Consider the following 14,062-nt stretch of genomic DNA (forward strand, 5'->3'; position numbering starts at 1 on the left):
CGCTGGAGGAATGTAGGAAGGAAGGAAAGGAAAGGAGGCAGGGAGGGAGGAAGGAAGACAAGAGAGGAAAGGGAGGGGTGGGGAGGGGAGGGGAGAAGGGAGGTGGGGAGGGAAGGGAAGGAGTGATACCCTTCCAGTAAATAGCACAGCAACTTCCATTTTTGGTAAGACCAGCAAATGGTGCAAATACCCCAGAGAGGGGCACGGGCTGAACAGCAAACCCCTGTGGCTCTCTTTTGCCTGCGTCATAAGAATCACTTAACCGAAAGCTAGAGCTCTCAGAATGTGTTCACTGCAGTGGCGGAATCTGAGAAAGAATCCAGAAGATGCCTGAACGTGTAGCAAGAGAGGCTGGACTTCCCATGCCGAAGGCTGCTGGCAGAGACGTGGGAATGCAGCAAGACAGAAAGGCCGGCAGAAGTGGATTTCTCAGCAAAAATTCACATACCTGGCGCCCAAATATAACCGAACCCGCTGGAAGTGAGGCTCCCCCTTCATCTGCAGCAGGGGCTCGATCCGTCCAGAAAGTTTCTATTTGTTTTGAGCTGTTCGATGCCATTTCACTCTTAGGAAAAAAGTAGATGGAACTGTAATCGGGTTATTGATTCTCTGCTTTTCTTTAGCGCTTGAACAGCTGTGGGTCTTCATCTTCTAAATCTTTTGAGGTACACTTTCCAAGAAAACCTCATTCTGCTGCAATCTTAAAATGCCAGTGCCTTGGAGAAGATCTGCTGGAAGTATTTATTAAACTGAAGGTCTCTGGCCTTTACCCCACTGTCTTTGGCTGCCCTGCCCCTTCTTTCACTTTTGGCTCATTCAACTCATTTCCAGCTTTGTTCCCTTGAGATCTCTGCTATGCAGTAGGAGCCATGTTGTAAGATTTACCTTTTCACTTTTTTGTCCTTTTCTAAGGCATGGAAGCTTACGTGTCATTTTGCTCTTGCCATAACCGTCCTCATAAGTCACTTGTCCTACATTGCATCTTTTAAAAGATTTTATGACATTATAAATATATTATAAACTCCTTCTAGAAAACGTGGAAAATAGAGAAAATCAAAGAAAATTAAAATCTCCTATAATCCCACAACCCCTAAATAACCACTGTTTACACATACACACATACAGATTTCCTTCCAGGTGTATGAAATCCAGGTGCGTGTGTGCCTTAAAGTTAGCTTCGATTAACTACTTAATACATACTAAACACTACGCTTTACCTACATTATCTAACTTAATTCTTACACTAATCCTATGAAGGTACTGTTATTATTTGCTCTTTTTAAAGGTGAGGAAACTGAAGTCCAGGGGGGTCTTGTCACTGTCTCCAGGGCACACCGCTGTATGAGGCAGAAGAGGAATTCGTGGCCAGCGGATACCTATGCTCCCTTCACTGACTTTCTACACGGATCACGATGTGGTGAAGAGTCTACACCGTACACCGTGTTAGAACCGATATTCAAACACCATGACTACTCCACAAAAAAAGCACATGAAATGCCAAGTGATTTAAATAATGTAATAGCTGATATTGTCGAGACATTTGATTGCCTAAAATAGGGACATATATACGAAGACTACAAGTTAGGATTCTACATGACCGTATTGATAAAGAATTCCGAACATGTGGCCATCGACAACTCAGAAATAGCCTCTCTTCTTGGGTTTTTTGTACAAATGCTGCCTTACTTCCGTTATCGTTGTCATTAGTGACACTGTAAGTGTATTTTTTAGAATTAGAAGCTCATAATGAAGCTCGGTATTTTGGGGTCTGCTCAGAGCACAGAAGCATGAATCTGAAGGTGGAAAGTAAACTCAAGACCTGCTTTCAACTTCTAAAGATCAACGGGAGCCCCTACGCCAATTTGCACGGACCTCACCAAGGGTCCAAATTCTTTTAAAAATCTTGGTTCCTTCTTCGTGCCTTCCTTCCCTGTCTTAAAAGGTTGGAACATCTGGAATATAATTTCTCATTCCTCTTTAAAAGAAAGACCAAAAAATGTAAACCATGGGCTCCTCACTGCTTACGTCAGAGCAATACATGAGTGCTTTATATAAACTAACCATCTGTCTATTAATGTTTGTAAAGAGCTTCGTAGGCATACAGCATTTGAGACACACTCTCTAGAGAAATGTGCCTTTGGAAAGAGGATCAGAGAACAAAGAGACCAATGGTAAGAGAGATTCCCTGATACTCACATCCAGAACGTGAACGGAAGTTTCCAGGATGAGCACTGAGCTGCATTTTCCCCTATGTTGAAGGCCATAGCAGCAGGAGGGAAACGTTTCCAGAGACTGGGAAGCCTTCTCTGTAATGCGTGTTTCTATACTCTGTGTTACTCACCTATGTGACAAGAAAGAGAAAAATAAAAAGGACATACTTTGGATGGGGCAAAATGGCAGTGTGTCCCCAGATGCTGGCTTCCAGGTATCTCCCAGGGGTCACGCAGGTGCAGCAGGGGTCTCTTAATGATTGCTTCCCCCATCAGTCTGAGCGGTGAGGGGATCTCAGGATGTCCCGTGGGCATGCACCTGTCTGCCCACAAGCCTACCATGTTGTAGGGAAGTGCAGGGCTGCGCACAGGGCAGGCTCTTAGAAACTGTGAAGCATGGTTCTTAGTCACAGTGACGAAGAGCCAAAGAAGAATATCTTTCTGAAAATAAATCATAACAATTCTTGCAGCAGCTACTCCGCTAAGCAGAGCAATCCATGAATGTCTGTGGACAGATTCGGATGTCTTCCCCCAGACAGATCTCTGTGGCCACATCTCAGCACCAGCAACCTCAAAAAGCCTGGCTAGCCAAGATTTCGGGACATTAGCCTGAACTCCTTGATACGTTTCCAGTCTTCCTTGAAAGGAAGAAAGGGAGGGAGAGAAGGAAGGCAGGGGAAGAGAAGGGAAGGGAAGGCATCAATCCTTTCAAATAAGAAAGACAATTTATTTCAGAAATCAGCAGCTTCTCTTAATAGGTACCTAAGCTTTAGCTCTGTGGTTCTAAGCATCTGTTTTAATAGCAGTTGGAACTGTGTGAGCCCTGGGCTCTCACCCCAGGGGAAAGAATCGAGCCACCGGGAAGAAGAATTTCAAAGTGAGAGTTTGCTTTTCATATACACATTTGATACAGATGCAAAGTTGCACAAAACTGCCAAGGATGTGAAAGGATCAGAGGCTGAGCAGTGAGTGTCTGCTCCTACCCCTGGGCTACCCTCAGGCTCACTCTCTGCAAATCCAGCCCCTGAACGAAACACACGGGGCCCTGAGCACATGCCCCCAGCTGCCCGCTTCCACACGTTTGCTCCGCCTTCGCTCCACTTAGGATTTCCTCTCTTGCTGTTGAACTCCTCCCCTCACCCCAAGACCCTGTGGCATTTTCTGTGATTCTTGTCCTATCTGTCACTGTCTTTTAGACATTTCCTCTTGAGCGGAGGTAGATTGCCGGCACCATTTCCCTCCTCATCCCCGGCTCCAGCGCAGTGCCGGGAACAGAAGATGCTGGCTCCTAGATGTGCGTTGCACTGGAAGCAAGGATTTCCCTCCAACTAAAGAAGGCTGAGTCGAATCGTGATGAAAGTGCTCCAGATCTCATGATTTCTACTTCAGGGTTCTGTCGATCGCTTCGCCTGCGGGAACTGCCTCAGTGGTACAAAGCAGGTGAGTCCATCCGTAACGTGGCTGCCAGTGGTGGCCGTTCAGGTGTTTGGGGGGGGGGGGGTCACGCCTTCACTGCCGCCCTCCCCGGCCGGCCACCGGCATGTCTCACGGCATGTCTCGTCGGGACGCCTGCAGTTACCTCTCTACTGGTCTCTCCATCCCACTGACGCTGGCGCACAGCTGCTAGACTCCACTTCTCCAATCACATTGCAGATGTGACCTTCCCTTGCCTAAAACCCTGTCTCCCTAGCTCTCAGGAAACTTGGAAATTATTGTTTGTTAGTTGGCTTCGTTTCGTCTGGCTCCCCTACATGCCCGCAAGTTCCGTGGGGTAAGAATCATCTCTGTCTGGTGTGCTGTCCCCCTGGCCTCTAGCGGGGGGCTTGGAACATACTAGATGCTCACAGACCTTTGTTGAGGGAAGCGATAAAAATGCAGAGTCGTTGTCATTCTCCTTGGTGCTATAAGCCTTGCCCCACGTCCACCTCCCACTTTCCTGTTTCCACACTTTGACTGGAACTCACTGGGGAAATGAACATGGCATGGCTCTGGATCCGAGCCCTCCCACGGAACCATTGTCTTTACTTTCGTTGTGGAATCAGAGAGCACAGCCCTGTGCTCTGTGCGCGCCCCACCCATCGAGGAACAGCCAGCAATCATGGCACAGACTCACTCTTGGAACTTCTACCGCAGCTCTAGGAACTTCTCTTGCAAAAACCAATCATGAGACAACATTCCAAAGACCCCAGAGATGTGAATAACTGTCATGGCCTGCCAGATGAAATGGTATCCACTCTGCTACAGAGATCACGATCAAGTTTTGTGAGAAATTAATAATGCACTATTCCCCTTGTGTTTCTGGGAGATCTTAAAGACTTGTTGTAGGCAGATATTTTGGTTTTCTCAGCCTGGTCAAATAGAGCACAAAAGACAAAGGCGATATTGAATAAAAGAAAGAACATTGTGCATGTGGCCAGGATTGATGCACATTTTGCTACTGATTTTATTGTTTGATTTTTTTTTTTGAAACAGGGGCACATAACTAGCCAAGTAATTATTCAAGGCATCCATAGTTTCCAACGCCTATTTTTATTTTTTAGTTTGTTTTATTTTTTTACTATGTATTGATGGAGACCTGAGTGTCTCATCATAATTCATCTTGGGGAATCTATGGTGCGGCAGAAGCATTTTATCATGGTTGTTGTGGCTTCTGAAAGCATAGTTGCAAACCACGGAGTATCCAATAGCCATCTGAGAGATGGTGGGCTGATTAGGAAAGTCTGGGGTCTTAGAAATAAATGCAGGTGACGCCAAAGCCTGTTTTTCAGATCTAGGAGGATTCTCAGAGACTCCTTGTGACCAGCGTAGTTTTGCAGACTGGTCACACAGCAGCAGTGTTCCTCTGTTCCTCGAATCCACTCCCTTCCCTCCTGGCCCCTCATCTTCACCCATTCTCACGCTATCCGGTTGCAACTGCGGCCATTGTTTTCCAACCAGACACCCATGTCACTGGAAGAACTTAAAAAATATTTGATTCTCAGAGCTTGCTCTAGACGACTGCATCAGAATTTCCTGGGCTTGGGCCCAAGAATCTGTATTTTTACAAAACCCTTGAGATGCTTCTGACAAGTAGTCAGGATTGGGAATCACTGCTGTAGTGGAAAGAATTCTATTTGCACCTAAACCCAAACACCAACTACTTAAGCAATTTTAGGTCAACTCTCGGACCATCAGGAAAACAAAAGAAATGACACGTATATAATAGAGGTGTTGCCTAATGAATTGGAATTACATACGTGATCTCTTCCTATGTGTCTTGCATAGACTGAGTTAGTTAATCCCCGCTGGTGACCTAGAAGCTTCCCAGAGTCTTTTTCTGAAATCGTCTTTAACTCCCCTTCAGTGTTTAATTCCTTATGAGGCTTGGTCTCTCCCTTTGTCAGTCAGCAAGCATAAGGCCATATGTAGCTGAATCAGAAGCCCATCATGCCATGTGTTCTAAGAGCCTTCCAAGTTCACGGCTACAAGAAACGTTCAACCTTTAATGCTTATTGTTTCTTGATATCTCTTTCCAAATTGCCAGTACAGTTTCCATTTCTGGGAAATTACATAGACATGTCTGGATCCAACTCTTTTATCTTTGCATTTCCAACTGCTCTGTTTTCCTTCTTTCTTCCCATCAAATTCTCATATTTTGACAGTTTTAAGACCAGCTCTTCCTTGATCTTTTCCTTCCTATAATACATTGAATTGAAATGAGCCCATTCTCCTTGGTGCGCCTTCTCTCCAAACACAAAAGACTCTGAAGTTCAGATTCTCTTTCTGTGAGCGGGTTAACATCACAAAAAGTTCGCGGTTTCGTCCATCATAAACAAGAGTGTTTTAAATGAAGTCTGCTTCTTTTCTCTCCAAGCATCACAGCAAGGTTGGGACACAGTGAAACGAATTTTCAGTAAGAAAAGTTACTTATTAAAAATAGTGCTGATAAAAGTATGTAAATTGATTCAGTAGGAAGAATTCGTAAAATGCTTTAACTTAAAAGGAAATACTCTTGTAGGCATCCACCGTGAATCAGAAGGAAAACACTCTGGTCTCTTGAAAAAGCTGTTTCTTCTGTTCAGTGTTGACAAAATGTATCCAAAAAAGCTCTTTCTGTTAAGAAGTGGAGGAAGAAGGCAAACTGCATGTGAAAGCATTTGATCATATTTCTTTTGGGAATGTTACAGTTTTACCTGTGTACCCACTTGATCCTAGCATACCAACATACACAGTATTAGCTGCTGACGGTGTTTTGTATTGAACACATCCATTTGTAAAAATAGAAGAAATGCTATATTCACATCTTCAGTCCTTTTCTTTATTAAAAAAAAAATACGGCAATGTGGTTTGAGTTGTGAATCCAGTGAAGACATCTTTGATGAATCAACAGTCAAGACATATGTAAAAAGTGATTTGGAAAATTTCTCATGGGTTGTTGGTGGGGGATGGGGAAGAATAGACTGTTGGGGTGTCTGCCCATTGTCTTTCTGTCTCTTTCACTGACCACTTTCACACTCTAAGTTCATCTGCTGTTACAATAAAAATATCCCCCCCACCCCCAGCCAACCTCTCTCAGAGTTCTCTGGGATATGATTGGCCAGTTGCAAAGTAATCTGACCTCATTGAATAACTGGTGCTATCTAGATACGATGTGTGAGTCCCCATCAGACCCTCTAAAATAGCATCATCCAATCTGAAAGCTTCCAAAAGCCGTTCAGGGCAAATCAGCTAACAGCCCAGTTCAAAAACCACCAACAACAAAAAAGCCAAAGTATCATGAAAAAATGAAAAAGAAAAACTTCTATCTTTACCTTTTTGTTCACGCCATTGTACTCTAGGGGGGAAAGTGATTCTCGTGTTAATACTAATGATAAAAGCTTGAGTTTTATTTACATCCTTGCTATAATTATTCATTTTCTTTAAAACATACTTTATTGTGTCAAATAAGAAGGCTGGTTTCTTTTTGTAAAAGAGAGTAATCTCTGGGGACCTGCATGGCTCAGTCCGTTAAGCATCTGCTTTCGGCTTAGCTCGTGGTCCCAGGGTCCTGGGATCCAATCCCACACTGGGCTCCCTGCTCAGCGGGGAGCCTGCTTCTCCCTCTCCCTCTGCCTGCCGCTGCCCCTGCTCATGTTCTTTCTCTCTCTGTCCGTCAAATAAATACATAAAATCTTTTTAAAAAATAGAAAGAAATACTGGCAACAAAATCAATAATCAAAAAGTGAAATCAGGGGCTCCTGGGTGGCTCAGTCAGTTAAGCGTCTGCCTTCAGCTGGGTTCATGGTCCCAGGGTCCTGGGGTCGAGCCCCACGCCTCAGGCTCCCTGCTCAGCGGGGAGTCTGCTTCTCCCTCTTCCTCTGCCACTCTCCCTGCTTGTGCTCTCTCGCTCGCTCGCTCGCTCTTGCTCTATCCCAAATAAATAAATAAAATCTTAAAAAAAAAAAACAGTGAAACAAATGAAAGCAGTAGAACAATCTATAGGAAAAGAGAAAAACAGAGGCCATTCCCTGGCTAAAAAAAAAAAAAGAAAGAAAATAAGAAACCCACAGAAAACCAACAACCCCCCCAAAAAATAAATAAAAGAGAGTAATCTCTGAAATTCCACTATGTACATTTGATTTGGCCACACTTTCTCCTTAGGTGCTGCTATAAAACGGTGAATTCGTGAACTGAGATGAGAATAACTATGCTAGACCTTTGAGCATTCCGTTTACCTGGGCTTTAGTCACTCCTGTACGGAAAATACAGATTTCCCGATTACATACTTTAGACAAAGCAGAGAAGGAAAATATGATATAGGCTACCTTCACTTCTCAGAATAATAGTTTACGAACGCTGGCTTAGACTTGTGTATCTATTGTAATCATAGTTAACATTGAAGACCTTATCATACGTTAACACTGTGATAATCCTTTAAATATTAGATACGGTCAGCTGACACACATTACTTCCATCAACTTCTGTGTTCCTTTTTGTGTTACGGAGGCTAGAAAGCTAAAAATGACATTAGCTGATTGCCTGGCAGCTAGAATTCTGGGAGCCAACTAGAACACCAAATAGATACACTCCCATGAGATTTTGAAGATGGAAGACAAGAGAAACTCTTTTTCTACTGATATTTCTGCTATGAGAAGCGGCAGCTGCAGGCAAACTCAGCATTCCTGAGCCAAGACAATGGCGATGGGGGTGTCAGACATCAGTCAGCCACTGCAGGGAGAGCAGCCAACGCTCCCTGATCTCGGGGTCCCCACTGTGCTGGTGACCAGTTAAGTCCAGCTGTGGATCCCTGCCTCTTGCTCCTCCGAATCTTCAAATAATTTTGTAAGCACCCCATTGCTTGCATTATTAGATCACTTTGACCCGGAATATCCGGAGTAAAGTCTGTGTTTCTTGCACTGAAATCTGACTAATTCTGAATTTGGCACCCAAATCCAGGTTTAATACAGATGCTGTATTGCAGGGAATTTTTCCTCACATCAGTCTGATGAGGTAGGGATTACGTTTTTCCAGTGGTCAAATGGAAGAATTAGAATTCAGTGAGATGAAATCACTTACTCGAGGCCACAGAACTTCTAAACAGCAGAACCCAAGGTCAAATGTAAATCTAATTACAAAGTTTTTGTGCCTAACGACTCTGCTAAACTGTGATGGTACAAGATCAAGTACGTAACGATTTGCATACAAACAGCTAAAGATTTATTTCTGTGCTTTGCTACAAATGACAGGAGGGAAGAGTCTATATCTTGTCCATCTTTTAATAAGACTCCCTAATCCCAGAGCATGGCTCAGTCTTTGGCACCTAGAATAGGTCCTTGGTAAGTTACTGCAGAAAGAATAAACAAATGAATAAATGAATGGTATTGTGACGAGTCCTACTAAGGAAAGTGACATTAAACAATGAAAAGTTCATGCGACGCCCTTCTTCTGGGTAAGTCACTGTAATGCCAAATTGGTTTCATTAAGATGTTCCTCACTCTTCATGTGCTCCATGGCCTCTGCTAAGAGCTGTTGCAAACATTTTTATGTTTCCTGTGTATACATTTTTGGTTTCTCTTGGTTTCTGCTTCTTCACAAGCTCAACGAGATTTCTCAACAAGATTTTATTCAATTCTTCAAACAACAGAACACGCAGTCTGTTAGGATGAGCTCTGCGGTCTATCCCATTCCAATCTGCAGCACCTCTTTTCCTAAAAGAATCTTTCTTTATAACTTATAAGTCAATGCTTCAAAACCCAGATTCAAGGACCTATTTCTACTAGAATCTTTATAAACACGCTGTCTTTGCTAACAAGCTTCAGAAGCCAAGGCGTGCCATCCACAAATCTCTTGCCAGTTCTCACCATGGTTTCTTCTGCACCCATCAGCAATCAAGTTTTCTTTCAGTAAATAGTTATGGTAATTTGGGCCGCCCCCTTCTTGCAGGGCTGATGGCCACCAAATCTGCTATATTTGTACACATTTTCTTTTAATTGCCAAACCAAAGTGTATTTTAGAAGGAAATTTGATCCATATGTTTCTGATTCATCCACAATGAAGTCACCAGACTGTTGGAGAGAACAGCCTGACAGCCACAAAGTCTTGGTAGAGTCTCTCTTTTCCTTTAGAAACAGGAAGTTAAGTATGTAAAGAGCCAGCATCTCGAACCTTGCCATGTTTAGGCTGTTGGTAAAACCCAGGCTTCGGGGAATGTTGCTTTCTCAAGATATATGCCTCTTCACATAGGTCTGGCTTTCAGTGGCTCTCGTGAATGTCCTGGACTTTCTTTTGAGGAGCGATGGAACTGACTCCTTTCACTGACTCCTCCTTGGGGCTCTCTTCCAGGGCTCTAGGCAAGCTCCCCCTCGACTGGCCAGCATTTCCCAAAGTCTCTTTGTTCTAATTCCCAAAGCTGTTGCCAGAGCCCTTGATATAGTTCAGGCGGCATATGCCCCGTTGGCCGCCTCCATGGCTCCCAGAGATTCCCATGGTCAGAGGCTCGCCAGCAGATGAAAGTCTGCGGTGTCACCCGATGCGGAGCCTGCCACGGATTCGCCCGCAAGGTAAGCAGGACCACTACAGTGGTCTGGTCCAGTTCGCTAATAAATAGGTCATCCACAGCTCTCCCTGGAGTGCAGCAAATTGAGACATTTGGCTAGAATTCTATGCCCTCACACTTCTTCACTGCTGCCATTGGGCAGTGACTCAGGAGGGAAGGGAGAAGTTCTACTGGCTGGTTTTAAAAGGACTCGAGAACAGTATACACAACTTCGTGCCGATCTGTGAACCCTACCAAAGGAAGAAGTGATAATACCACCCTTCCTTCTTTTTTTTTTTTTTTTTAAGATTTTATTTATTTATTCGACAGAGATAGAGACAGCCAGCGAGAGAGGGAACACAAGCAGGGGGAGTGGGAGAAGCAGGCTCATAGCAGAGGAGCCTGATGTGGGGCTCAATCCCACAGCACCAGGATCACGCCCTGAGCCGAAGGCAGACGCTTAACTGCTGTGCCACCCAGGCGCCCCCACCCTTCCTTCTTTATACTTATTCTAGATGACCAGCCTTTCACCACTGCTTTAAAACATCCCACAGAGTTCATTCATTCATCAGTTACTGCCTTTGTCAGGCCCCAGGCAAGGCACCAGGAAAGAAAGAAGAATGCGGCCCAATCCATGGCCTCAAGGAGCTTGTCACCAGGTACAGTGAGGCAGACACATAATTAGCAAATAAGTATTGAGCAGCAGTGCGTATAGGGGGAAGAATGTCCAGGAGACCTAAGGGCAAGTTCCAGCTCTGCCACTTACAAATTGTGGAGTCTTAGTTAAGTCATGTAACCCCTCAGCCTCACATGCTTCATAGAAAAAATGTGAGGAGGGAGGATTAAGTGAACCATGTACATAAGACTTGCTCTGTGTATATACTAGCTCTTCTTATTCCGCCCTGTTACAGAGAGTGTATGGAAGTGTGTGTCAGGTCTCATAGGAACACAGAGGAGAGTCAGCACTACCTGATCTGGGGGAAAGAATGACCTCTGACCCGACTGTATACCTAGGTGAGAATTGCTGGGAAGAATATCTACCCATTGTATTGGAGTTCATATTCTCCCGGAATTAAGCTTCAGGGCTCTGCCACAGTGAGACAGAGAGGGAACACACACCAACATTGACTTGGCCTGCTTTGCAAGTAGCTTCCAGGGCTCGTAAGACCGGGAATTTCTGTGCCCAGAAACGTCAGCGTTTCTAGTTCCTTTGCTCTCACACTTCTATCCTTTCTTGTCTAGATTACAAACTTGAACAGCCTTTGGCCTTGTCTGCATACGTCCCTAGTGATCTTTCTAAAATATGAACTTGATAATGCCCCTACCCCTTGTAAAATCCTCTCGGGACTCCCATCCTTTAGGATAAAGTCCACACCCTTCAGGGTTGCCCATTTGGCTCTCATGACGTAGTCTCTGCCTCTGTCACTAAGCTTATCTCTTAGCTTTCCCTACCCATTACCCTTTACGTGACCACCAGACTGAACTCCCCCATGGGCTCTTGTCTACAATTTTGCACATGCATTCATGCGTTTCTTTGCCTGAAGCGTTCTGCCTTCCGTTCTCCCTCCTGGTTTTTGAAAAACTCTTTGGGTGTGACCTTATGTCTTTCTTTCCTGATGCACCCATTCTGGGTGCGCTGCCCCTTTGTGGGGCCTCATTACGCCAGCACAGGTTCTGCCGTGCTCCCTGCTACCCTATCAGGCTCTCGGCATTGTGGGTTCCTTGGGCTCATAAGTCATTTTTGTCTCCCCACCTGGCACGGTCATGACGCATGAGGTATTTGTGAATGAATCACAGAACCTCAGGAAGAATCTCAGCTATCCTCGACTCGTACGTGCAGAAATGCTCTCTGCGGAGAGTCAACCGCGTGCCCAATGCAAGGGCTGTTTCCAATGCCAGCTTCTCTAGTGTGGCGGATCCCAGTGTCCTGAGAGCGGGCATAACTAGACCTAGTCTGCTTTTGAGGAGCCCTTGGAGGGAGGGCGACGGAAGAGGCTGGTGAAGTGGTACATCCCAGAGCTGTCCTGCGTGCTCCTGGAACTGGGCTGTACCCCAGCAAGTAGCTGTGCCTGGGCTTTCGGCAGGTTCTAACTTCACAGCGCGGCTCTGGAGCCCCACGTCAGCCACCTCGGGGCCTGAGTCTGGCACCTCATTAGATAACAGTCTAGACATTAGGCAAGGCCACGTTTCACCAGTAACGCTAGAGCAAGAAATGTCTGCGGTGGCGGACGGCGCTGGGGCAATCCCCGCTCCCCCATTCCAGACTGATGATGTTTCCGGGGTTCTTAGGCAATTGTTTAGAGGAGCCCTACGGGAGGAGATTCTGGACCACCTGCCAGGTATATGCTTGAACGCTTACCGCATACAGTAGAGGCTGCTGGGTTTATGGAGGGCTCTTGGTGATGGCGCGGTGCCGGGGGCCCAGCCACCCACCAGGTGCTCCTTGCAGTTTGGGTGCTCTCACGGACAGGTGTGTGCCGACTCCCAGCACCATCCCTAGAAAAGGTCTCCAGGTGAGGTCTGGCTAAACAGGTGCAGTTCTTGGATGCCAGAGAAAAAGCCGTAACCATTTTGCTTTGTTTTGTTTTACTTTCGTGGTAAGAATGAGATCGCTGGGTCTAGAACTGGGGGCTTTCACAGATGTGGAATTAACTAGGCTTTGAACCGGAGCCGCGACTACTGCCCAGCCCTCCGCCGGCTGGCTCGTCTGCCTCCACCATCCGTCCTTATTTACCACTCCGTCGCACCCCGCCATGGCACCCCCAGAACGTTCACCTTGGCACGCTGCACTGGATTCCCTGGCCTAGCTTTACTGCTGCTGTCTTCCCATCTCCTCTCCGTGCACACTTACCTCATACCTGCGTCAGTATCTTCCACAAGTCATTTGATGAAGGACCCCCAGGAACAGGGCTTCTCAACCATCGTCAACCCACACTCCCTACTATTTTTTCTGTCTTTTCTGTGCGTGTGCCCGAGCCAGGTAGTGAGTATAATCGTGAACCACACCCTTCCCTCGCCCACCGCCCCCTAAGGGTTCTGCCATCTGCCCCCGCAGTCCTCCCAAGAGGACCGACTTCCTCTAGCAATCTACCTGACATTTGCTATTTTATTTATTTATTTATTTATTTATTTTTAGATTTTATTTCTTTATTTGACAGAGAGAGAGACAGCCAGAGAGAGGGGGAGCACAGGCAGGGGGAGTGGGAGAGGAAGAAGCAGGCTCCCAACAGACGAGCCCGTTGTGGGCTCCCAGAACGCCAGGATCACGCCCTGAGCCGAAGGCAGATGCTTAACGACTGAGCCACCCAGGCGCCCCTTTTGCTATTTTAAATAAATGTTTCTGTTCTCGTGGCTCCCTTGTTCCCCCTGGGCCAAGGCAGGGGCACCTTAGTGATCACCCTGTGATGCTGTGGCAGATACAGAAGAACTGGAGACTTCTGGTCCCGGGGGGCCCCATTGCCTCTGGCTCTGGCTGTTATCTGTGACATTTCTCAGTGAAGCTTGGTATCTCTGAGAGGTTTCAAAGAAAGGGGGAGGAGGAAAGGATGGTTCTGCTGCCTTTTGTTTCTACCTGAGTAAATAGGAAAGGTCCTCTCTGCCTCTCTCCCGGCAGCAAGAAAGGAGGCAATTCTCTTCTAGAATGCTCCCATTGTAAACTCCTCCAGTGCCAGGGCTCTGTGTCCTCCTCCTGCTGTGTTCACTGCTCCCCAGGGCTCCAGCTGCCTGTGCCCCCAGCGGGGCACTCGTGCCTTGTGTTCTGGCCACCGTGTTAAGTATTCTTTTTTCTTCTTTCTTTCTCTTTCTCTTTCTTTCTTTCTTTCTTTCTTTCTTTCGTTCTTTCGTTCTTTCGTTCTTTCGT

Source organism: Ursus americanus, chromosome 36, assembly GCF_024610735.1.
Source record: "Ursus americanus isolate L20-20 chromosome 36, mUrsAme1.1.p, whole genome shotgun sequence".
Classification (NCBI taxonomy): Eukaryota; Metazoa; Chordata; class Mammalia; order Carnivora; family Ursidae; genus Ursus; species Ursus americanus.